This window comes from Podarcis pityusensis, assembly GCF_964106645.2.
Source record: "Podarcis pityusensis genome assembly, chromosome: 1".
NCBI classification, from domain to species: domain Eukaryota; kingdom Metazoa; phylum Chordata; class Lepidosauria; order Squamata; family Lacertidae; genus Podarcis; species Podarcis pityusensis.
The window spans coordinates 138,244,545-138,271,042 of NC_138028.1; the positions used below are offsets into that span (position 1 = coordinate 138,244,545).

General features: G+C 42.9%; 1 long non-coding RNA gene across 5 annotated transcripts in view; it reads right to left on the bottom strand.

Annotated features, from left to right (window-relative positions):
* Window positions 1-26,498, bottom strand: part of LOC308484731 — a 160,440-nt gene that overhangs the window by 23,655 nt on the left and 110,287 nt on the right. For all 5 annotated transcript variants that reach the window (XR_013990096.1, XR_013990097.1, XR_013990098.1 and 2 more), the window contains 2 exons: window positions 13,119-13,220; window positions 7,374-7,458 (listed from right to left, as the gene is read on the bottom strand). This is a non-coding gene — a long non-coding RNA (uncharacterized lncRNA). The remainder of the gene's footprint in view (window positions 1-7,373; window positions 7,459-13,118; window positions 13,221-26,498) is intronic.

Genomic DNA, 26,498 nt, shown 5'->3' on the forward strand with positions numbered 1-26,498 from the left:
ATGGGTTGCTCGTGCGTAAGTTGCCGCCTCTCCTGGCTTTGTTGCCTTGTTAAACCTTTCAGTCTGGACAGCCCTTCACTTCGTGGCTGCCTCAGTCGCTAGCAGAATCCGTCAGTGGGCGTTTCTTAAACCTTTTCCAACATAAAAGTTGTTTGACACCCAGTCTCCTCCTACTCTCTCTGCGCGGAAGTCTTCTGCGCAGGGAGGGCGTGGGTAGCGGAGGACCCGTGCTCTCCCCGCTGGTGTCCGGTGAAGAGTCTGGGAGCCCTCTCGCCGATTCCCCCATCTGCCCCTCTTTATTCCTGGTGTTGCGCTGAATTGCTTCCCCATCTGCTGAGCTGCCTCTCTCCCTGCTGGGCCCTTCTCCAGCATCATTTGAGAGCCTTCCCTCCACCTCTAGCTCCGATGTCCGTTCCCTGACAGCTTCACATGAACATAAGACCCTTGTGTTCAACACCAGATTGAGGCCCCTTCAGCTGGAGGCTTTTCTTCCAATGCCAGAAAATAGGTTTCTTAAAACACCAGTGGGATACGAGGTATTTGCAGTAAATACCCAGTATTCCCAGACTGACTCAGCTCAATGCACCTTCTAGACCCCTGGAGCCTCTGGGTTGAGTTGGAATGAAAGAGAAGGCAGCTGGCCAGCCTGGTTGAGCTGGGAGATCACTACAGGGAAAGGCAGGAAAGGGTGACTAGTTTAGAAGAGCCCTCGGGATCTCTTCCTGCTAATCCCCTCTTGTCCTTCCCAAATGCAGTCACACTGTGTTCAGCTAGCAAATGCTAAGCAAGCTCTTCTGCAGATTAAACAGCCTGTTGACGGAGAAAGAGGAAAGCGAATTAGACATGCTACTTTAATGTGACCAGAAAGCTGCGGCCTGTTTTATTCTCATTTGTGTAAGGAGAGACCTTGACAGATTAGATAACTGGGCCAAAACAAACAAGATGAATTTTAACAGGGAGAAATGTAAAGTATTGCACTTGGGCGAAAAAAATGAGAGGCACAAATACAAGATGGGTGACACCTGGCTTGAGAGCAGTACATGTGAAAATGATCTAGGAGTCTTGGTTGACCACAAACTTGACATGAGCCAACAGTGTGACGCGGCAGCTAAAAAAGCCAATGCAATTCTGGGCTGCATCAATAGGAGTATAGTATCTAGATCAAGGGAAGTAATAGTGCCACTGTATTCTGCTCTGGTCAGACCTCACCTGGAGTACTGTGTCCAGTTCTGGGCACCACAGTTCAAGAAGGACACTGACAAACTGGAACGTGTCCAGAGGAGGGCAACCAAAATGGTCAAAGGCCTGGAAACGATGCCTTATGAGGAACGGCTAAGGGAGCTGAGCATGTTTAGCCTGGAGAAGAGGAGGTTAAGGGGTGATATGATAGCCATGTTCAAATATATAAAAGGATGTCACATAGAGGAGGGAGAAAGGTTGTTTTCTGTTGCTCCAGAGAAGCAGACACGGAGCAATGGATCCAAACTACAAGAAAGAAGATTCCACCTAAACATTAGGAAGAACTTCCTGACAGTAAGAGCTGTTCGACAGTGGAATTTGCTGCCAAGGAGTGTGGTGGAGTCTCCTTCTTTGGAGGTCTTTAAGCAGAGGCTTGACAACCATATGTCAGGAGTGCTCTGATGGTGTTTCCTGCTTGGCAGGGGGTTGGACTCGATGGCCCTTGTGGTCTCTTCCAACTCTATGATTCTATGATTCTATGAGACAAAGAGGCATGCTGCCGAAGTTCAAAGGTGAGTCACCACTGCCTCTAAAAGCTGACCTGCATGTATTGTCACCCACTAGCCATGTTTGGTGAGCCAAAAGAGGCTCAATCAACTTCCTTGTTTTGCTGCCTGCTTGGGAATGAAGAGCTCCCAGTGGGCCACGAGGTAGAACCGATGGATTCCAGAGGACTTCCGGGTTAGCGTCTCCGGCAATGGCGGATTTCCTCTGATCGGGAGGAATCCGCTTCGTGAGAACTAGGGTCTAGACCGCCGCGGCGAGGCGGAGACCCACCAAAAACCACAGGCGGGAGAAGCCTGTGGACGTGGGATTCGGCTGGCACCTTTTGCGCCTCCCCTACTCGCGGGGAAACCCGGTTTTGGGGATCCGGAGCGACGTGGGGTGAATGGCGCGGTGCTTCAAATCGACTGCTCTTTTCACGGAGTGAAGCCGCATTGCTGTTGCCAGAGAGCGCTGACTTTTTCCTGTGGACAATTGGATTTTAAACAACTGCCCGTGAGTAGAACGGAAAATTGGACTATGAAACTTTTTAATTTGGCACCGAAGCAGGAAGGTCTAAACAGGAAGTCCGCCTTCCGTTTTTGTAAATAGATTGAAGCAAAGACATTGCAAGCTAGAGTCTGGAAAGTCGTTTGTAAAGGACTAAATTTCCATCAGTTAAAATTACTAAACCCCCCTTGGAAGCAGAAGAGGGGGGAAATCTTAGACTGTTTAAACCTGCAGAAGAGAGTGTAAAGAAAGATAAATTTCCACCGTCTTGAACCTGGGAGCGGGGTGTCAGAGACAGACGCTTTGGGGAAGTTCATTGACTGTGGATAAAACGTTTCTGACAGATAGTTAAAAAAGAGAAACATATTGATTCCAATGTTCCCTTTTGCACTTAAAAGGAACAAAATATCTGAAAAACGAAAGGAACTTTGTTGCTAGATCTGCTTTTAAAAAGACGGATACAAATAGAAATTGTTTCCTCTAGAGGGAGCTTGTGAAACTGTTGCTAGAGTCGATCTGAGGAACACTACAGCTGTAGAGATTAAAGATCGTGAGACCAGACATTGACCTTGAACAAGAATGTGCCCAGAAGAAGCTTTAGTGCTTGCTTTTTGCAAGACAAGTGCTTTACTGGAACAGCTACATGAGAAGATGGATTTGATGACTGTTGCAGTTGGCAATTTTGGACAAAGAGTGAATACCTATATAGAAACCACTCAGGAATTAATCCAGGAATGTGCTTTGACAGAGCAAGTGGTGAAGAAGATAAAGGAGGAGGTTGTTGCTGAACCTCAAGTAATAGAAATGGAGAGAGCTGCGGCCTTGCAGGAACATAAGTTGTTGTTTCTGACAACTGAATCTGGAGAAAGTCAGATTTGAAGAGATGGAGTACTGTTTGGTCTGGAGATGGGAAGTTGGATCGATCCCCCTATGCAGGGATGTTTTGACTTTTCGGATCTGGCTTTGGGCCGGGGGAGTTTGGAGTTGTGGGGACCCTTAACCTTGGAGGGACTTTGAAACATGCCTTCAAATATCCTTTGGATTTCAGTGTCGACTATGGAGAATGGGCTGACTTGTTGAGAAGGGATAAAGATATTGTCAAGTTGGAGTCTCCTTGAGAGAAAGGAAGGAAATTAAGAATAAGAGCAGCAGAAGATAAAGTAAAGTGCAGGTATAAACATGAAGAAGACCTGCAGAAGGGACATGGAAAAGACTTAAGAGCCTCGGATAGAAGGTCACCAGGTTGATGGACTAGATGGCCGGGATAGAAAGGAATGACAAAACCCAAGACCAGGAAGAAGAGACGGTGGATGAAGATTGGAAGAAAGTTTTAAAAATTCATTTAGAAAATTATTATAAAATTAAGGAGTATTAGAAAAATGTTGGAATGAAACTATTTGGCTTTAGTAGAAATGTTAAAAAGAATTATGTATAAATATGTTATGTTAAAAAGAATTATGTATAAATAAGTTTTAAGTTTTAAGCTTTAGGGCTTTTTATGGTAAGATAAGGTTAAAATAAATTAAGGTAATTTAATGACAGAATATAGTGAAAGATGGAAAGGATTTGCTGAGATAATTAATAACTAGAATACAAAAAAGGGAGGTGTGAGGAGGTCAATGAAACAAGTTAACGGAAGATAAAGTTTTGGGAATATTGGATTTGTTTTTAATTTTTTGTTTATTTTTGTTTTTGATTTTGATGTATTGTGTGTTTTGTTTTGTTTTTTTACTTTTGTTTTTATTGACTTGTATTGTTTAATTTTTCTTTTTGTCTACCTTTTTTCCTTTTCCTTTTTTTCCTTTCTCTCTCTGTAATTTTAAATTCTCAATAAATATCATTAAAAAAAAAAAAAAGAACCGATGGATTCCAGTCCGCTTGGTGCATCCTAATTGGCACAGGCTTGCCTGAAAGGGAACTTTTGCATTTCCCAGGCACACCCACTCCTCTGCAATAAATCTGAAACCACCCCATGAGTGATTCTCAAGGTTGGTCCTTTTGCAGCAGGGACACCACTGCTGATCTGGTGGCAGAGGCTCCCTCATAATTTTAAAATGATCTGAAGCGGAGGAGGCCCTTTATGCCAGGATCATCTCAGGAATTTTTTTTTAAAAAATGGATCTTGGGGAAATATACCTGGCAAGGCTTATCTGGGCCTGGTCCATACTCAGCTGCCCTCTTTAGTTTGGGCGGCCACAGCTTTCCTGAAATGCATCAGTATGCTCACCGGACTAAACAGCAATGCCTGCATTTAGTGGTGCACATCTATGGGCTGATACTAGTTCCCCAGCTTTTGCTGAGCCCAGTCGCCTCCTTGATTTCACAGCTACTTACAATGCAAGAGACTTTATCCAAATATGGAAAGGCGGGATGGGCTGGGTTCAGTCATATTTAAGTAAATAAATGTACGAAATCTCTGGACAATCTGTGGAGATACACCTTGAGGGCTCGTAAAATAAGACGGTGGAGAAGAAAACACCAGTCAAATTGGGGCTCATACTGCTGTCGGTGCTTCAGGAAGGTGTGAACACACTCAGCCTTTCTGACCATACCAAAGGAAGTCTGAATGCAGGCAGAGAACACTTCGTATTCTTGAATATAAATCAGGTGTTGGGTCAGCCAGACAGGGCAAAGGTCTGGCCTGGCTGGTCCCATTTCCGACTGCAAGTGTGGGCTAACATGATGGGATGCTTGTACACAGCAAAAAACAACAACATATCATTCTTTACAATTTGGGAACAGACCAAACAGAAGCACCCCCTAGCATGAAAGGGAAAGGGAGTCTGGCCTAGCCTTCTCCCTTAGGATGACCACTCTTGATATGGTGGGATTTTATTCATTTATTTTGTATGGAGACCCAACCTGCAGTCTGAGGTAGCACAGCTCAAGCACAGAATCACCACCTCCATTAAGCCTCCAGCAGCCTCTATGAGGCACAGATAGGAGTTGGGGAAGAGAGCAGTTGAATGGTATTTCTCAATATGGGTTGCCCTTCGTCAGCACATTTAATTGATAATCTCTGCTATCACCTCTAACCCATGACGTTCCTCATAGTTGGCTTGATCCCAATATAAGTATCAAAATAAAATTCTTCCTGCCATATAGCTAATTTATTCCATTTCATTTGGTCTGCAGGAGGGAATGAAACCTCTCCTTTTTTGTTAAAAAAAGTAGTCCACCTTGCTTATCCATTCCTATTTACCAGTAAGCAACACTGATTGCTTATTAGGATCTGCAGAAAATTAGGAGCATCTTATCACACAGGTGGTACCTCTCAGCCCAGCAAAACTTGGTGACATTTACAGGAGCAAGTGATTTTCTTGTCTCCTGTGTCCTTTATGCCCCTTCCCTGTCCTCACAAGAAGAAAGAGAAAAGTTGGTAACTTCAGCATGATTAACAGTGTAGTGTTTCAGGAAAGAAGACAGATCGGCAGGAGCCAGACAAAAGAGGCTTCAGGAAAATGAGCTTGCTTATAATACTGTGCTTGCAAAACAGGCCTCTGATATCTCCCTCTTGACATGGCCTCTGTTGTCTACCAGGGCAATCATATCCAACTGTAATTGTCTAACAATTGTTCCGCACTGAGAAAATAGTTCTGATTACAGACATTAACACGTTTAGGCATTAAGTTTCCCTGCTGTAATTACCCTTGAGCTTATTCTCACAAATGAATTAACATGCTGATCGCCTGGACTAATAGAACTAGCAAAAGAGTGATGAATTGCTTCCAAATCAGATAAAATCAAGCATGACATCATTTAATTAATTTCTTCATTGGGGGAGGAGGGGGATGGAAAGGAGATAGTTGCTTCTGTGTGTGGAATTTTCCCCGTACCCCACCCTTGATATTCAAATCTGACTAGAGAACAAGGGGTGAAGGCCTCTCTTGTAGCAGAAGATAAGTTCAGGATGTAAGTGTGCCGTGTTGAATTCATGGTGTATTCACAGATTTGTGGTTTTTCACAGGATGGATTTAATGACCTGCTGATTCAATTGCAATAAATGTTTCTTTCATAGGCAGCACAAAGGGCTAATGAGCAATTGTTATGTCACAAAAGGAGTGTGATTAGCATTCCTTGGTGGTTCAATCCTGCTGCTCCAGTAATACTGGAATTCAGAAAAGACATGGAAGAGGGGTGATCAAGTGGGAAGAACCATGACAATCGTAATATCCAGCCAGTGATATTGGTCTGGTTTTCCCCATGTGGTACTTTTTGCCCTGATTCTCCAACTGTTATTAAAATGGCCATAGTCTGAGGACTTTGAATATCAAGCTGTGAATATTTGGATAATAGCTGGAGAGTGTGGGCCAAATTCTGCTGGAGCCTTTGGAAATTCACAGCTGACTAAAGAGGTAAATGGATCATCCCAGGTAATTTCTCAAGAGGGTCTTGCACATGTTTAGACGTAGCCTATCCAGCTAATTGAGCCTCCGTCATGTGGGCCTGATATACAGACACGCAGCCTGGACTGACCATGGCATAATATTGAGCATGGCACAATACTGAGAAAGTCATGCTTCCATCAGAACACAATGCGGACAGAATTCTGGTTCTTCTGCAAAGGGAAGCTGTTGCACAGCCTGCTCTGCTCACAATGGTCCTCATGGAAAGAAGGGTTGTGTGAATGGTGGGTTTGTTGGGGAATGGGATTGGAGCACTAATGTTGAATGTAAGCTGCCCTTCTTATTAAAAGTGCATTTGGACACTCATCCAAGAGCTGTGGCCTCATTCCTCATGGATCTCAAGGTGCCTTCCACCAATGTCAAGGGTGCGGTAGGAGAGACAGCAGGTATTGGATTGGATCCAGATCCAATGAATGCCAACTGTGTTATCAGGGCTGACCCACTCATGAGGCAAGGGGAGGCAACCACCTCAGTCAGGTGGCAGGATCCAGAGGGGCACAGTGTAGATCCCAATTTAGATCTTGATTCCATCCATGTTCCTGATGTAGATCTTCACCCACCCCTTCTCCCTGGCAGGGGAGGGATATCAGGGCCAAGAATGTCTTGGCCAGCCCTGTACATTGCCAATAATTGGCTGGACTTTTCCGTGGGATTCTTGGGCATCCTGCAGTGTATTGCTTGCTGACATGGTCCTCCTGAAACATAAGCTGAACTTCATGCAAGATGGTGCCGTACCTGGGGATTCTGGAGGAGGTTTCCTTCTCCCGTTGGGTATGTATTTCTTTATTCTTTCCTTCAGCTCTTCCTCTCTTCTCATTTCCTATAGAAAAAGAGCACCAGTTCAGAATCAGGCCAATTCAGGGAAGACAGGCCTATGAAGGTACTATTGCTAAGCCATGGTAACTGCAAATGGAACCCCCATGTTCAGAATCACAATAACTTGGGTTATTTGATGTTTCATTGTGTTTTTAATATTTTGATGGGAGTTGGGGCAACCCAGTTGGATAAATGGCATAATAATAATAATAATAATAATAATAATAATAATAGAATGAACAATAATAATAATAAATATGGCCTCAAGTGATTTCCATGGGACTGGAATCATAGAATCAATCCATCTGTCTTTTTTTTTTAACTAGACATTTCAGCTTTAATAGATCACAGCTTCAGAGTTATTAAAACACTGGAAATGTAAACACATATAATTTGCATTTAATCCTAAGGCTTTAGGAAGAAAGGTCAGAAAGGGGGAAAGCCTCATTTAAGAGAATACATTCTGCCTGTTTCTTTGTCTCAGAGCACAGTACACAGAAATATATTTTAGCATCACCATAACGAACTGAGTATTGCCTTAACTTATTGAGCATATACAACCCTATGTCAGGAGTGCTCTGATGGTGTTTCCTGCTTGGCAGGGGGTTGAACTCGATGGCCCTTGTGGTCTCTTCCAACTCTATGATTCTATGATTCTAACCCTGCTATAAATACAACCCTGCTATTTATGATTTGTACCAGCTGTGCTGGGCTCGTCTAATGTGAGTGGGGAGGGCAAGGTTTGGCTAGAAGGAAAGGCAACATGTTCTGAAAACCCCAAGATTTGGAGGGTGGACTTTTCAAGCAGGGCTCTGCGAAATGTATCACAGTAGGCTGATAAAAAAGCAACAGGGGAGCAAACTCTGTTCAAATCAAACCCCTTAGGAATAGCTGTGAAGGGATAGGTTATTTTGTAATTAAGACTTGATTATATAAATATATAATAAAATAACTGCCTAAAAATAAAAATGATGTAGAACAGGATATTGTAGATTTGAGACGGGCACGTAATGTTGATGCAGGAATTTGAGTTCCCTGTTATGCCCAGTGTTATGTGTGCTGGCATGGTTGCTCGAGGGCGAACAGGCAAGACCCCCACTGGTCTTTTCAAAAGCTTTATTATCGGTGCAAAAACATTCACAGTGCAGAACGTCTCAATTCCATGTCTTGCTCAGTCACTAGCAGAATCTGGGAGTGGGCGGACCTTAAACTTTCACCAGCAGAGTAGTCTCTTGACCCTCATCCTACGCCTCCCCTCTCTGCGCGTAAATCGACTGCGCAGAGAGGGCGTGGGCAGAGGGGGACCTGCCTCCCCCCCCCCGCTTTGTTCATGCTTGGCGCTGTGTCTCTCCCTTGGATCCTCCGAGCCCTGCATCCCTTCCCCACCAGAGGCGTGGCTTTCCTCCTCTGCGGAGGAAGTGCTGCTTCTCACGATCTTTGGAGGCTCCCTGTAACCCAACTGCCCTTCTACCTCTCGCCTCTGAGCTGATGGCAGTTCCCTGACACCCAGGTGGGATCAGGCACTAAATGTGCTACCTGGGAAGTCTATGCAGAATTGAGCCCCTTTGAGGCTGTGTCTTGCTGTATTTTGCAACAGCCAAGCAGCTGGAAAAGGGCCATTGTCTGGTGACAGAGTATCTGCGTTGCCTGCAGGATGTCCTAGGTTCTGTTCCTGGGACCTCCAGTTAAAAGGTTCAGCTGGCAGGTGATGGGAAGCGTCCAGTTCTGGAAAGCTCCAGGTCTGTCTGCGGAGCTAGAACTGACAAGTGTAAGACAGCGCTGAACGGGTGTTTTCTGCCAGGTTTTATTTTTACCATTGGAGGAAAAGGGAAAGGAGTTGGCTGGAAAGTTGGCTGTGGAGTGTTGTTGTTGTTTTAAATCTACTGCTGCTATCATTCTTTTTAAAAAATAATAATAATAATCCATTATTATCTGATGCTCTGCAGGCACCTCCTGGCCAACCGTACTTTTCCTGAAACGCCTATAAAAGGGTGCCACGATGCAACACCCTTCAATAGGCCTTCCTCACTATTCTGAGGTGTTCTCAAATTTATCTTCTTCTTGAATTAAATTATTGTAGTCAGTCACCATCATCCTTCTGGTATAACCTGAGAGCTTTGGTGGTGCTAAGCAACTGCAATGTTAAAGATCACGGGATATTTATATAAATAAATAAATATTTAAATATTAACATACAGTACATATGTGTGTGTGTGTGTGTGTGTGTGTGTGTGTGTATGCAGTATGTTAATATTTAAATATTTGTATGCAGTGAGCCATTGGAGCAAGCAAATGTCCTCTAACTGTAATTTTAGCCTGGTCAAGGTAATAGACCTTTCTCATTAACTGCCTCCAAATTTCCAATCTACCCATGAACGTGAAAAATCTGTGCTAATTAAGGCCTGTCATATAGGCCAATAGTGCAGAGAGAAGGTAAGAGGTTCCTGGAGAATTACTTTAAAGCCACAGAATCTACATTATGAATGCAATTTTCTGTCCTTAGTAATACTATACTGTGGTTTTTATTAATCATGCAATTGAATTACTTAAATGAATTAGGTCTTATTGTGTAATTGGAGATAGTGGTTTGTATAGACACGTTGATTAGGTCTATGAATCTTTGTGATATGCTTCATCCCAAAGAACACATGGGGAGGGTTCAAACTGTATCGAGTCACATGCACCACCCCATCCCCAACATCCTGTGGTTGTTTGCTCTCCTATCCCAACTTTTCCTCCCCTTCCAACTTTTAGTCTTGCCTAAAAAGGTACCTAGGAATAGTCTAGCAATGTTCAGCTGGACATGGTTAGAATTTTCCTGAAGATCTTCATGCCCTTAGGTGCATGCAACCCTGCGCAGTGCTGTTTCCCCAGAAAAAGAGCTACCAGAACTCACCACGAACACCTCCCTCCTTCTATTCGAATAGCAACGGCACCCACCTGAGAGGGGCCAGAAGGGAGTCTGGCAAGTTGAGAAAACACCCTGACCCGACCCTCTTGGAGCCCTCACACGCTCTTTGAGTGGCCCTTGAAAGGGTCACTCAAAGGGTGCAAAATATTTCAGAGGCTCCTGCAATGGGAGCCTTTCTGCCCTCAAGCTGAAGAGCAAAGCATTCTGAAGCTCCCATTTTTGACCAGGCTATTAAATTATATGGTACCTTTGATGAATAGATTCATATTTTCCCAAGCTAAAAAGGCAAAGGATCCCTGACAGTTAAGTCCAGTCGTGGATGACTCTGGGGTTGCGGCGCTCATCTCGCTTTATTGGCCAAGCGAGCCGGTGCACAGCTTCTGGGTCATGTGGCCAGCATGACTAAGCCGCTTCTGGCGAACCAGAGCAGCGCACGGAAACGCCATTTACCTTCCCGCTGGAGCGGTATCTATTTATCTACTTGCGCTGGCATGCTTTTGAACTGCTAGGTTGGCTACTTAGGTGCAAAACATAAATACTATGGGGGGGACATATATCTTCTATGAAAGTATTTGAACTAGTTATGTTATATCTTTTTTATAAAACACAGAGAGAATAATGTGCTGACCTTTTATTTTTTAAAACAAAAAATACTTGGCATTATGGAGATCATCTCCCTCAGCGTGAAGTGGAATGTAATACAGTTTATTATCACTAACAAGGGAATGGACCATAACTCTAAAGAGACAGGACCTCATGTGAGCTATGAAGGTCACTTCCTTGCTTCCAGAAAGGAAATGGACTGACCAATTCAGGCTTTCCGTTTTGAAAAGGAGGGAGGATAATTTCATTTTTATTTAAATAAATACTAAAAATGAAGTTTTTCAATACGGCATTGGGTTGTTGAACCCAAATGTTGAACAGAGCAATTGTGCAACAAGGAATATTTATGTATCTGTATTTTAATGTAAAGTTCTTTCCTTCCAACTATAGGAGTCACACAACTGAATTGAAAATGTGGAAATAGTCTAAATTTGTTTGCAAAAAATTAAATAAAACAAATCTATATTATTTAAATTATTTCATCATTCCTATTTATAGATGCTCTCTCCTCTAGGAATTTTAGGGAAGAAAGATGACTTGCCAAACAGACTCTTGGCAACAGCGATATACTTTCAAACAACAGGCGTGCAGACTTAAGTTGCACATAAGAAAGTAAACCCCATCACACTCACTAAGATGTGCTAGTTAGCAAGTATATATTGATCTAAGAATTAGATTTTTTCTATCTTGAACTAGGAGTATCAAATTTCAAAAGCAGCATTTCAGCAGTTTGAAATTAAAATTTTAATTCTGAAGTTATTGAAAATTTCTCATTCGTTCAACACGTTCAGTTATTTATTTATTTATTTATTTATTTATTTATTTATTTATTTATTTATTGCTGGATGCATACAAATAGCTTTATCCACATTCTTTCCATCTGCAGAGAAATGGTTTTTTGTTTCATTTTTTTTGCATTATTGGAAATTATGGTGCACTTGTCAGAATAAGAGCTAGAGGGAGGACTGCTGTGATGTGCCTTTAAGCGCCAAATCCGGTGCTACATTGTGCAGTCCCTGTTTCAACAATGCAAAAGTTACCTATGATATTAGTTTCAGCATATTTTAACATAAACTAATTTTGACCAGAGTATGATTAACAGCCTGCCAAATGCCATACAATTTTCACCTCTCCCCAGCTTCAAATGTCACTATTTTACAGATCACTAGATGCCTTTAAAGATTGCAAAGTTTGATATTTAGTGATGCAAAGAAAAGGTTGGTGTTTATTAATCCCAATCCTACATTTTGATTTTTCTCTCCAAATGCATGCATGTCATGAATGCTGACTGTACTCTCCCACTCAACCAATTCAGAGTAAATAACCCTTTACCTGCCTTTATTTACTAGCTAGGAAACAAGTTTTGTAACTGGCTCTCAACACAAAACTGATGTGTTACATATATTAATCGCCCTGCCCCAAATCCTTCAGAGTAGTTGGAGCCACCTGCTCAGAACCTCGTGGCAATTTTGTCCTGGGTTTGCTGCTTCAACATGTTGCAAAAGCAGTTTGATGAGCCTTAATAGAGGGCTCCTTCAAAGTTCAAACTTGGCTGTAAGAAAGCAATCTTTCCCAAGGCTTTAAAGAAAGCTTTCTAGATTAGGCAATGATGCACAGTAGCTGTGCAGGTCCAGATTCACAGTTTATGAAAGCACAAGAAGCCAGTGCTGAATGGTTTAGAAGCATGATATGCAATTTGGGGCCTTAATATTCTTAAATGTCAAAATCAGTGAGGTCAGCTGAATGACTATTCTTTTGTAGCAACAAGTGGACGTTGTAGCTCCTGAAAGCAATGCATTTTAGTATTATAAAAACAATGGTGGCCTGTTGGGATTATCTCCTTTCTAAATTGTCTCTCTGCATTACAAGGATCAGTCTGGCATTTCCAAACATTTGCAAACTGCATAATTCTTCTGCAGGAACTGATTTCCATCTTAAATGCCATGGCCTGCATCCTAGATACTGAATGTTGTATATTAGACACCGATTCTCTAGCTATAGGGATGTTAGAGGATTCTGTTGAAAGCAGGCTATCAAGTGGATTTCCTTCCAGCTAGCCATACACATTGTGGCAGAGACTCTTACTCTCAGACAACATACATCCTTATTGACCACACATAGATATGCTATACATAAAGGAACCAACTCACCATTGTTTCCATCTCAAACAAGAGATTAGTTTTCTTTACTTCTATTTCAAATATTTCTTCCTCTGTAATAATTGGATTGTATGGTCTTCTTGGAATTTTTTACTGAAAGTAAAAAAGTAAAATGAATATGGTTCTTGCTCCTGCTTTGCTTGAAGTGAGCCATGAAGCCGTATTGTGGCTCATGTGGAGGACTGATTCTCATATTGGCATTAGATAGTCACCTTTCCTCTGTTCTTCTCAACACTTGCAAAAAACTTTTCTGCTTAGGCAAACCTACCCAGGCATGTAAAGTTGATGTACATTTTAATCTGTAATTTTTGTTTAAATGTATAATTTTACCTGTTGATTTTATTCCTATTTTAAATTAAAAACTTGTTTTTAACTTCTATTTTTTATTGGCAGTTTTGCATAAATTTCATATTCTTTGTAAAGTGCTTAGCCTTTTAAATTTACAAATATACAAATAAGTTTTCCTCAGGACTCCCAGGAATGATCTAGATGGGAAGAGTCTCATTTCCTGGTTAATCCAATGTGAGTTTGGGGGAGACCTCACCCATCTCTCCTCCTAGCCAAGCTCTGTTCCCCATTTGTCAGGTGATGCTTTCTGATCTGGCCAAGTGCTACTCAGCTCCACCAAGGAGCTCCCAGGCTCTGCCTCCTCTCAGGGTCAAAGCCTTGACCACAGAGGCCAGGATTGGCATTATACTCTCAACCCGTCTTGCCCTGGTGAGCAACCTGGCCACTGAATTCTGCACCAGCTGAAGTTTCCAAACTTTCTTCAGAGGCAACCCCGCATATAACGTGTTGCACTAATCTAACCTAGAGGTTACTGACAGGACAGATAACAGATCGGGTGCAACTGGGCCACTAGCCCAAGCTGATGGAAGACACTTTGTGCCACCGAGCCCAGCTGAGTCTCAAGCGACAGCAGTGGATCCAGCAGTAGTCCCAATTGGTCCAGCAGTAGTCCCAAATGGAAGAACGAGTGGGTTGCTGGAAGACCTGATGGCTGACAACTTGGAGGAAAGCGGTCAAGAGACTCTGGGTCCTCCCCCCCTTAAAGATCTGGCCCAGTAAGCAGTAGTGAATTAATTCCCTTTCCTTATTTTTGAATTTCTACAATTTTATCCCCATGTGGGAAGCAATTCTCCTCAGGACTCCCAGGAATGATCTAGATGGGAAGAGTCTCGTTTTTTGACAGAATTACAAGCCTGGTAGATGAAGGGTCCAACCCCCTGCCAAGCAGGAAACACCATCAGAGCACTCCTGACATATGGTTGTCAAGCCTCTGCTTAAAGACCTCCAAAGAAGGAGACTCCACCACACTCCTTGGCAGCAAATTCCACTGTCAAACAGCTCTTACTGTCAGGAAGTTCTTCCTAATGTTTAGGTGGAATCTTCTTTCTTGTAGTTTGGATCCATTGCTCCGTGTCCGCTTCTCTGGAGCAGCAGAAAACAAGCTTTCTCCCTCCTCTATGTGACATCCTTTTATATATTTGAACATGGCTATCATATCACCCCTTAACCTCCTCTTCTCCAGGCTAAACATGCCCAGCTCCCTTAGCCGTTCCTCATAAGGCATCGTTTCCAGGCCTTTGACCATTTTGGTTGCCCTCCTCTGGACACATTCCAGTTTGTCAGTGTCTTTCTTGAACTGTGGTGCCCAGAACTGGACACAGTACTCCAGGTGAGGTCTGACCAGAGCAGAATACAGTGGCACTATTACTTCCCTTGATCTAGATGCTATACTCCTATTGATGCAGCCTAGAATTGCATTGGCTTTTTTAGCTGCCGCGTCACACTGTTGGCTCATGTCAAGTTTGTGGTCAACCAAGACTCCTAGATCCTTTTCACATGTACTGCTCTCAAGCCAGGTGTCACCCATCTTGTATTTGTGCCTCTCATTTTTTTTGCCCAAGTGCAATACTTTACATTTCTCCCTGTTAAAATTCATCTTGTTTGTTTTGGCCAAGTTCTCTAATCTGTCAAGGTCGTTTTGAAGTGTGATCCTGTCCTCTGGGGTGTTAGCCACCCCTCCCAGTTTGGTGTCATCTGCAAATTTGATCAGGATGCCCTTGAGTCCATCATCCAAGTTGTTGATAAAGATGTTGAATAAGACCGGGCCCAAGACAGAACCCTGTGGCACCCCACTAGTCACTCTTCTCCAGGATGAAGAGGAACCATTGATGAGCACCCTTTGGGTTCGGTCAGTCAGCCAGTTACAAATCCACTGAGTGGTAGCATAGTCAAGACCGCATTTTACCAGCTTCTTTACAAGAATATCATGGGGCACCTTGTCAAATGCCTTGCTGAAATCAAGGTAGGCTACATCCACTGCGTTCTCAGGCCACTGTGGCCCAGTTTGCACGTAACACGAAGCCAAAACATTGGATTAGTGTGAACAAGCAAATCTGTGGCCTCCCAAGGAAAACATTATTTGCTTTTTAGATTTGTGGGGTGAGTTAAAAAATGAGCTTGGCCAGACAGAACATTAAGGGCTCGTCCAGACTTGTCTCCTGCCTAGAAAACATGGATCTGAGTGGTTTTCCGCTTGAACCTTGCTTTCTAGGCATGAGCCCAAGAAGTCTTCTCTTTGCCCTGCTCCTTTCTCAGGGAAAACCAGCTCTTTAACGCTAAATCGGAGCAAATGTCAACCTGGAGAAACCCCAATTGCAGTTTGCTCCCATTGGGTGCTGAAGAGTGATTTCCCCCGGGGAAGTGTGCCTGAGCCTTAAGCGAAACCCTGGCTCAAGTGCAGCAGGAGGAGAGGAGGAGCAGAGCAACTCCTGCTCTGGGCTCTAGGAGGCCCCACGCGGCTTGGCGTTCTGGGCACACTGGATCTGGATGGGCAGAAGGGCTCTCTAGACACAGACTGCAGTCTTTGGGGCGAAGCCAAAATGCTCACTAGAAATAAAATGCAGGGAATCCCCACGATCAGTTTTGTGCTTCTTAACATATTCATTACATTGATGGAAATTCTGAAAAGAGTACAAATGCATTCGAAATAACTAAAGCTGACTTTGGGAGAGTCGGAAACAAAATGGCAGAAGAGGCTTGAATTATTCATGAGTGTGGAATGATTTAGCCGATAGGGGAGGGAATCATCCAGGCTATATTTAAAATAACCTCCTTGGTTTCTGAACTATTACTGTTTGAGAACAAAAAATATGGAAAGATGGTAACTGTAAATAGCCCCCAAACATAGAATAACCTAAAGTTATGCTGTCCAAACAACTTACAACTTTTAATTTGGGACAGCTTTGGGTGACTGCAGTAAAGTGAGGGAAAACAGGGAAGGTAGGATTATCATTAGACGTGTTTCAGCTCTTTGAAATCTGATTTTATTTGGAAATTTTACATCTTTTAACCTATTGCTACCACCAGGATGGGTAATAACTTTAAATAAACGATTTGCAGAGCAGACCTGAAGTATTTGTGTGTGGAAGCTAATTGTTAAAATATACTTCTATCCCAAGGCACGCCAGACCCTGCAGTTCAGATGGCCTTACTCATTAATAATAATGATAAAATGATTTATTGCAACATGTGAATTCTCAATACATTTCAGTAATAGTGTGTCTTGGTCTATTAAAGCAGTTAGTATAAGGACGCGGGTGGCGCTGTGGGTTAAACCACAGAGCCTAGGGCTTGCTGATCAGAAGGTCGGCGGTTCGAATCCCCACAACAGGATGCGCTCCCGTTGCTCGGTCCCTGCTCCTGCCAACCTAGCAGTTTGAAAGCACACAGTGCAAGCAGATAAATAGGTACCGCTCCGGCGGGAAGGTAAACGGCTGCTCTGGTTCGCCAGAAGCGGCTTAGTCATGCTGGCCACATGACCCGGAAGCTGTACGCCGGCTCGCTTGGCCAATAAAGCGAGATGAGTGCATACAAACATACAAATATGTTTTTAAAGCTACCCACCTCCACAAAACAGACCAGGTTTACTAGACATTCATTTTTTAGCAGTGTTCAAACATGATTTGAAGAAAGAAAGAAAGAAAGAAAGAAAGAAAGAAAGAAAGAAAGAAAGAAAGAAAGAATCCTTTTGTTAAGACTGCAGAAATTTTCAGTAAAATGAAAACAAATTGCTCTAAGTAAACCATTTGTCACAGTCTGATTACTTTGCTGCCACACTGGGGACGCCAATTTGTCATGCTAGATCAGGGTAGCAGCAGGCTGAATGTACAAAATGGCAGGCTGCTTTCTAGCTCTTTGCTTTAAGCCATGAAAGACAACCTGGGTCTCACGTCCCCTCACTCAGTCTTACCTCGTGGGCCAAGAGCACATTTTCATGTCCATTCTGAGGGGATGGCCAATGCGGCAAGTCAGGGTAAGGTGAGACGATGGTGACTTGTTGACCATTCCCAGCTACATATCAAGAAAGAGTTCTCACTGAGCTGATAAATCTAGATTGCACACGGGAGCTCGCCTACTTGAATGCTCCTCCATACAAAAAAAAATCTAGCTTAACCATATCCCTGGCGTGTTAGGGTTTTGTTTTCATTTAAAGTATGTTCAGGGACATTTGGAATGGAAAAGCAACTAACCAAGCTAGCCCCCGGCTACCATTTGAAAATTCAAATCATGGCTTTACTTTTTGGCTCAGCTGTTATTTAAAAGTTGTCTCAAATATGGTATTGCAACCATGGCACATGTGTTGTAGATCTGAGATCCATAGATGCCATCCCTCACCCCACCCCACCCCACCCCAACACCTTCTTAATGTCAGCCCAAAGAAGTCTTGCTCTTCAAATATCATATGTATAAAAAGATACACCTCTTAACAAAACATGTAGCCTTGAACCACTGGGTACAGATTGTTTCGGGTCTTCTTCTTCCAGTGATCCAGTGTGGCATAGCGGTACTAGTAGGACCCAGGAGACCCCCCTGCCATTAAGCTCGCTAGGTGAATTTGGACCAATCTCAGCCTAAAGACACCTCACAGGAAATGGTAGAGTGGCCAGAACAAGCTACCCCTCCAGGAACCCCTATTCCACACAACTATTAAACTCAGGATCCCAGTCCTCTTCTTCACCATCCCACCCTAAATCGGTGGTGATGGAGCAACCATCTATGCCGCCTTGCTCTCCTTGGTAGAATGGTGGGATGAAAATGTAAAAGCTGTTCCACCAGGCCTTTGGCCAAGGCACAGTCTGACCCTCTCTCTACTTCTGTAATCTTCATAGAGTTCTAGCCCAATGGTTGCCATTAATTTGATTCTGAACTGATTTTAGAATGTATTTCAATTACAGTGGTACCTCGGGTTACATATGCTTCAGGTTACATACACTTCAGGTGACAGACTCCGCTAACCCAGAAATAGTACCTCGGGTTAAGAACTTTGCTTCAGGATGAGAACAGAAATCATGCTCCGGCGGTGCGGCGGCAGTGGGAGGCCCCATTAGCTAAAGTGGTGCTTCAGGTTAAGAACAGTTTCAGGTTAAGTACAGACCTCCGGAACGAATTAAATACTTAACCCAAGGTACCACTGTAATTGACTGTGATTTTATGTAAATTGTGCTATTTTTACTGTAGTTAGCCGCTCTGAGCCTGGCTTTGGCTGGGGAGGGCGGGATAGAAATAATTTATTATTATTATTATTATTATTATTATTATTATTATACATACTGGGCATCTGCCACCCACCCTTGGTTCTTCAAATTTTAGCACAGAACAGAGCACAAGGATTATGTGCAACAGTTCAGCCCCTCAGATCTCTTAAATAGGAGAGCTAAGAGAGGCCTTTCCTTGAGTGGAAAGATGGTGAAGACAAGAAGAGGGGTACTCAAATATTATGCCTTATCCTATATTATTTTAGGCATGACCTGCTTTATATGATTCAAATACTTATTTATACTACGCAAGTGGGGTTTTCTATCTTTCTTCTTTTGCCCATTCATGGATGTAACATAATCACCACACCATTGTCCAATACTGGTGTTTGCTTTCCAATCAGGGCAGTTGAAACCACAACCCTGTCCAGAAATTTCAGAAGGGTGACTCTTTGGCCACTAGGTGGCCTAGTTGTCCCTCTTACTACACTGCTGTTCACCACTCCCCCAGAGCTAATGGGCATTTTGCTTTGAAGCAGGGCACGCAGTCATGGTTTTAGGCATTTCCCCCATGTCCTGTTTTCTGCATGGTGCTGTTTTCACATGGGCTTTCAACAATTACATTATGCCATTGCTGCCGCCACCAACCTGTCACCCTCCAGACATTTTAGAAGACAAATGCATGGAAAGTGATTTATAGAGTCATGGCTTACAGGTTCTCTTGCCCCAGGATGGGTGAGAGGCATGAAAGGTTTTTATTCCTTTATACTGATGTTCATATTTCCTCTCTACACATGACTGGAACCGTGGCAGTATTTTCAACCCCACCTGTATTCTCCCCTTTCTAATGCAGAGGAAAATAACCATTCTTGGTAGTTATCCAGGTTCTTCCAGGTGGAGAATTCCTACTGCTGGAGGCTGCAGTGAGGCACTTAGTTCCTCCAGGACATGCAACAGACAGCAGTCCAGGAGTAGCCCCAGTAGAGTTGGAAAGAACCATGATGTTGTTGTTTAGTCATTTAATCGTGTCCGACTCTTCGTAACCCCATGGACCAGAGCATGCCAGGCACTCCTGTCTTCCACTGCCTCCCACACTTTGGTCAAACTCATGCTGGTAGCTTCGAGAACACTGTCCAACCATCTCGTCCTCTGTTGTCCCCTTCTCCTTGTGCCCTCCATCTTTCCCAACATCAGGGTCTTTTCCAGGGAGTCTTCTCTTCTCATGAGGTGGCCAGAGTATTGGCGCCTCAGCTTCAGGATCTGTCCTTCCAGTGAGCATTCAGGGGTGATTTCCTTCAGAATGGATAGGTTTGATCTTCTTGCAGTCCATGGGACTCTCAAGAGTCTCCTCCAGCACCATAATTCAAAAGCATCAATTCTTCGGCGATCAGTCTTTTTATGGTCCAGCTCTCACTTCCATACATAACCACTGGGAAAACCATAGCTTTTACTATATGGACCTTTGTTGGCAAGTTAATTGTTTCTGCTTTTTAGGATGCTGTCTAGGTTTGTCATTGCTTTTCTCCTAAGAAGAAGGCGTCTTTTAATTTCGTGACTGCTGTCACCATCTGCAGTGATCATGGAGCCCAAGAAGGTAAAATCTCTCACTGCCTCCATTTCTTTCCCTTCTATTTGCCAGGAGGTGATGGGACCAGTGGCCATGATCTTCGTTTTTTTGATGTTGAGCTTCAGACCATATTTTGCGCTCTCCTCTTTCACCCTCATTAAAAGGTTCTTTAATTCCTCCTCACTTTCTGCCATCAGGGTTGTGTCATCTGCATAGCTGTGGTTGTTGATATTTCTTCTGGCAACCTAATTCCGGTTTGGGATTCATCCAGCCCAGCCTTTCGCATGATGAATTCTGCATACAAGTTAAATAAGCAGGGAGACAATATACAGCCTTGTTGTACTCCTTTCCCAATTTTGAACCAATCAGTTGTTCCATATCCAGTTCTAACTGTAGCTTCTTGTCCCACATAGAGATTTCTCAGGAGACAGATGAGGTGATCAGGCACTCCCATTTCTTTAAGAACTTGCCATAGTTTGCTGTGGTCAACACAGTCAAAGGCTTTTGCATAGTCAATGAAGCAGAAGTAGATGTCTTTCTGGAACTCTCTAGCTTTCTCCATAATCCAGCGCATGTTTGCAATTTGGTCTCTGGTTCCTCTGCCCCTTCAAAATCCAGCTCGCACTTCTGGGAGTTCTCGGTCCACATACTGCTTAAGCCTGCCTTGTAGAATTTTAAGCATAACCTTGCTAGCGTGTGAAATGAGTGCAATTGTGAGGTAGTTGGAGCATTCTTTGGCACTGCCCTTCTTTGGGATTGGGATGTAGACTGATCTTCTCCAATCCTCTGGCCACTGCTGTGTTTTCCAAACTTGCTGGCATATTGAGTGTAGCACCTTAACAGCATCATCTTTTAAAATTTTAAATAGTTCAGCTGGAATATCATCACCTCCACTGGCCTTGTTATTAGCAGTACTTTCTAAGGCCCATTTGACTTCACTCTCCAGGATGTCTGGCTCAAGGTCAGCAACCCCACTACCTGGGGTGTACGAGACATCCATATCTTTATGGTATAATTCCTCTGTGTAATCTTTTTTTTATTATAATATATTTATTAAGATTTTTTTAAGATATTACAATAAAAGTAATAAAAAAATAGCAAAAATACAAAATAAAAATAGTTAAAAGCACATAGATTTTCCATTACTTATTTTCCTTTAGCTTGTTTCCCGGACCTCCTCATACCTCCCTTTTTTGTATTCCACTTCAATCTGTTGGTTCAGCAAATCCTTACCCTCTTTAATTATCCTAATCTTTGATCTTAAAAATAATAGCATTAGCTTTTTGCCTATTTATAACCCTTTTTTTCATATTCCCTTAACGCATTACAGCTGGAAACCACTTAATTACTATCCAACATCATTCTAACATTCATTAATTTTACAATATTTCTGTAGATAATCTTTAAATTTCTTCCAATCTTCTTCCACCGACTCTTCTCCCTGGTCTCGGATTCTGCCAGTCATTTCTGCCAGTTCCATATAGTCCATCAGCTTCATCTGCCATTCTTCCAAAGTGGGTAGATCTTGTGTCTTCCAATACTTTGCGATGAGTATTCTTGCTGCTGTTGTGGCATACATAAAAAAGGTCCTATCCTTCTTTGGCACCAATTGGCCGACTATGCCCAGGAGAAAGGCCTCTGGTTTCTTCAAGAAGGTATATTTAAATACCTTTTTCAATTCATTATATATCATTTCCCAGAAAGCCTTAATCCTTGGGCACGTCCACCAAAGGTGAAAGAATGTACCTTCAGTTTCTTTACATTTCCAGCATTTATTATCGGACAAATGATAGATTTTTGCAAGCTTGACTGGGGTCATGTACCACCTGTATATCATTTTCATAATATTCTCTCTTAGGGCATTACATGCCGTAAACTTCATTCCAGTGGTCCACAACTGTTCCCAGTCAGCAAACATAATGTTATGTCCAACATCTTGTGCCCATTTAATCATAGCAGATTTAACCGTTTCATCCTGAGTATTCCATTTCAACAGCAAGTTATACATCTTTGACAAAATCTTAGTTTTGGGTTCTAACAGTTCTGTTTCTAATTTTGATTTTTCCACCTGGAAGCCGATTTTCTTGTCCAAATTATATGCCTCCATTATCTGATAATAATGAAGCCAATCTCTCACTTTATTTTTTAGTTTCCTCTGTGTATTCTTGCCACCTCTTCTTGATGTCTTCTACTTCTGTTAGGTCCTTACCAGTTTTGTCCTTTATTATGGTGATCTTTGTACGAAATGTTCCTTTCATAGCTCTAATTTTCTTGAACAGATCTCTGGTTTTCCCCATTCTATTGTTTTCCTCTGTTTCTTTGTGTTGCTCATTTAAGAAGGCCTTCTTGTTTCTCCTTGCTATTTTTTGGAAATCTGCATTCAATTTCCTGTATCTTTCACTATCTCCCTCGCATTTTGCTTGCCTTCTCTCCCCCGTTATTTGTAAGGCCTTGTTGGACAGCCACTTTGCTTTCTTGCATTTCCTTTTCATTGGGATGGTTTTCGTTGCTGCCTCCTGTATAATGTTGCGAGCCTCCATCCATAGTTCTTCAGGGACTCTGTCCACCAAATCTAAATCCTTAAACCTGTTCCTCACTTCCATTGTGTATTCATAAGGGATTTGATTTAGACTGTATCTTACCGGCCCAGTGGTTTTTCCTACTTTCTTCAGTTTAAGCTTGAATTTTGCTATAAGAAGCTGATGATCTGAGCCACAGTCAGCTCCAGGTCTTGTGTTTTTTTGCTGACTGTATAGAGCTTCTCCATCTTTGGCTGCAGAGAATATAATCAATCTGATTTCGATGCTGCCCATCTGGTGATGTCCATGTGTAGAGTCATCTCTTGTGTTGTTGGAAAAGCGTGTTTGTGATGACCAGCTTGTTCTCTTGGCAGAACTCTATTAGCCTTTGCTCTGCTTCGTTTTGATCTCCAAGGCCAAACTTGCCAGTTGTTCCTTTTATCTCTTGATTCCCTACTTTAGCATTCCAATCACCTATAATGAGAAAATCCTTCTTTTGTGTCATTTCTATAAGGTGTTGTAAGTCTTCATAGAATTGGTCCATTTCAGTTTCTTCAGCACCAGTAGTTGGTGCATAAAATTGGATTACTGTGATGCTAAAAGGTCTGTCTAGGATTCGTATCAAGATCATTCTATCATTTTTGAGATTGCATCCCAGTACAGCTTTCGCCACTCTTTTGTTGACTATGAGGGCCACTCCATTTCTTTTATGGGATTCTTGCCCACGATAGTAGATATGATGGTTATCTGAACTGAATTCACCCATTCCCGTCCATTTTAGTTCACTGATGCCCAGGATGTCAATATTTATTCTTGCCATCTCATTTTTGAACACATCCAACTTACCCAGGTTCATGGTTCTTACATTCCAGGTTCCTATGCAATATTTTTCTTTACAGCATTGGACTTTCCTTTCGCTTCCAGGCATATCCGCAACTGAGCGACCTTTCGGCTTTGGCCCAGCCATTTCATCAGCTCTGAATCTACTTGTACTTGTCCTCCACTCTTCCTCAGTAGCATGTTGGACACCTTCCGACCTTAGGGGCTCATCTTCCAGCATCATAACTTTTATATGCCTGTTGTCTTTGTCCATGGAGTTTTCTTGGCAGGGATACTGGAGTGGCTTGCCAGTTCCTGCTCCAGGTGGATCATGTTTGGTCAAAACTCTCCACTCTGACCTGTCCATCTTGGGTGCCCTGCACGGCATAGCTCATAGCTTCTCTGAGTTATTCAAGCCCCTTCGCCACGGCAAGGCAGTGATCCATGAGGACCATCTAATTCCACCCCCTGCAATGCAAGAGTCTTTTGCCCAAGTGGGGCTTGAACCCATGACTGTGAGATTAAGACTTTCCTGATCACTATGCTCTACTACACAAGAATGGATGGTAGACTGGAGTCAGCCAGACTAAAGAATTCTCCTACACAACAAGCCACACAGTCACAGCACAAACAGCTAACAACACAAGCAGAAAATATATTTGAACTACAAGGCTGATCCAGTGGTGGAGACTGAGAGTAGCTCTTTCTGCAGGCAAACACAGACAACAACACCCCACACCCCAGGGGAACACAAATGGCAGATAGGAGCACAGACACACATACAGTTAGTTAGTTACTTGCTTCCTCCCTCCCCCAAGTGTCCATTGGTGAAAACAGTGCTACCATGTGACACTTTTGGAATCAGGATGGAAGATTCTGATAAAAGTACGCCAATAAACTGAAGTGGATCAGAAACACATAAAAGCAGAGATTGCAAAACAAAGTAAGTATCTGTTTCATGCTTGCAATCAAGAAAGTCTTTATTTTAACAGAACTGAGATTTGGTTCATGAATTGTGCCCTGTAGTTTCTGGGCTATTTGAGATAATTTCTCATTTGCTATATGCAAGACAGAGGGAATCTGTGCCACCCTGCCAAGGGATCCTTCTTAATTGTTTGAGGGTTGATAACGGCAGTGCTTGTTGCATTAGACAGAGGCAAAGGTAATTATTCACCCTCCTATCTTATAACTGGATAATGGCTTATAACTTTGCAGTGGGATCAACAGCATTGGACTGTTTTACGGCCAACACACCAATAATAGGAACCTGCCAAATCGATCTAAGCTGTCCTGGGGGTTGCAAACATCAGCATTACGCCGCAGAGGGAAAGAAACAGGATGGCAATTTAAGCTTTTTACAAAAGAATGCTGCAATGGACTTGAACTGTAAATTCAACTTTTTAATAAAAAAGTACCCTTCAGTTTGTAACTTTGCAGAGACATTTACCAAATGAAAGAAATGTAGTGAAAAATGCCAGAGACCAAAGAATTCACCCACCTTCTGTCATCTTTCATTTAAAAATGCAATCTACTCCAGACCTATATCATCCATCAGGGAGAAAAAAGGAAAACAAGGAAGGAAAACAGAATGTGAAACTTCCCACTTGCGTAAGTTTAGACTGAATTATTGCCCTGGCTTTGTTTTGTTGCTAAGCCAGCAGTCTAGTAACACTGCAGAGCAAAACATTGATGGAGTGTGAACTGAACATGTGCCCTCATGTATTTTGAAGTCTTTCCATCTTTGCAACAAGAACAGTGTGGACAGGCCACCTTGCTCAGTCGTGGATTTTTAAAAGTCAAGAATTACACTTGATAGTTCTCCTAAATAAATAGCTAAATTTAATGTTGATCTTGTTCTGAGGCATTTCCAGAACACGCATTCTGCTTGGTGTTAGCAGGTCCAGACAAAGGTCAAGAAAGCTGCCCAGCCAAAATACTGTTACACACTCTGCACTACCTGTTCCTATGGCCAAGGGAAGGAAACAAGCCTGCAGTCCCCGGTTAACACAAGCTGGTTTTTGCCAAGGACTAAGCACAAGCCATCTTATTTACTTTTGGCTCTTTTGGCAAAGAGCACCTTATGCTTTTGGTTTTCTTCTGGTGCGCCCTCAAACTTTTGCCTGGTTTTCATCCATGACTTGGAGACATGAAGTGCAAAAGCCATTGAAGACTCCACGCATGAGCACGCAAGGGCATCGCTTAGGAAACGTCCAAAATCTTGGCAGGAAAGGGAAGACCATAAGAAGAGCCTGCAGGATCAGGCCAAGGGCCCTTCGAGTTCCGTCTCCTGTTCTCCCAGTGGCCAACCAGATGGAGGCCTGTGGCAAACCAGCAAGCGGCCCCTGAGCACAAGAGCCCCCTCCCCCCCTGTGCTCTTCAGAAGCAAGCTGCCTATGGCAGAGGCTAGCAGCCACTGAGAGCCTTTTCCTCTGTCCCCTTGTCCAGTCCAACAATCCAACTCACATTTGTCTCACTAAGCCAGGGGAAATGGCCCGATCCCTGAGGCAGATGTATGGAAGCCTGTTTCCTTGAATGGGCTGGTGTCTGGTGACTCAACAGGCTGCAAGTGTACCTAACTTTGTGCTGGACTGTTGTTTCTGTATCGTTTTAGGACCAGTGCAAACAATACTATATTTGTGTAACTGGGCCTTCTCCTTGTTGCAGCAAGTACTGATAATCTTCATCTTTCAAATGCAAACTGGGTTTTCCCACAACTGTTGGAAAGTGCCCTCAAAATAGCAGCAAGTTTCTGAATAGTTATGACAAAACTATGAAAAATATATTTAAAAAGCCATGATTTAAAATAATAAATAGAAAAAGCTTTTGGAGCTTTTAATCAACCTGGAACAATTTGTACTAATGTTAGGTTCCTAAATAGTGGTCAAACAACCAAGGCTATCTTTGTGAAAACTGCACATAAATA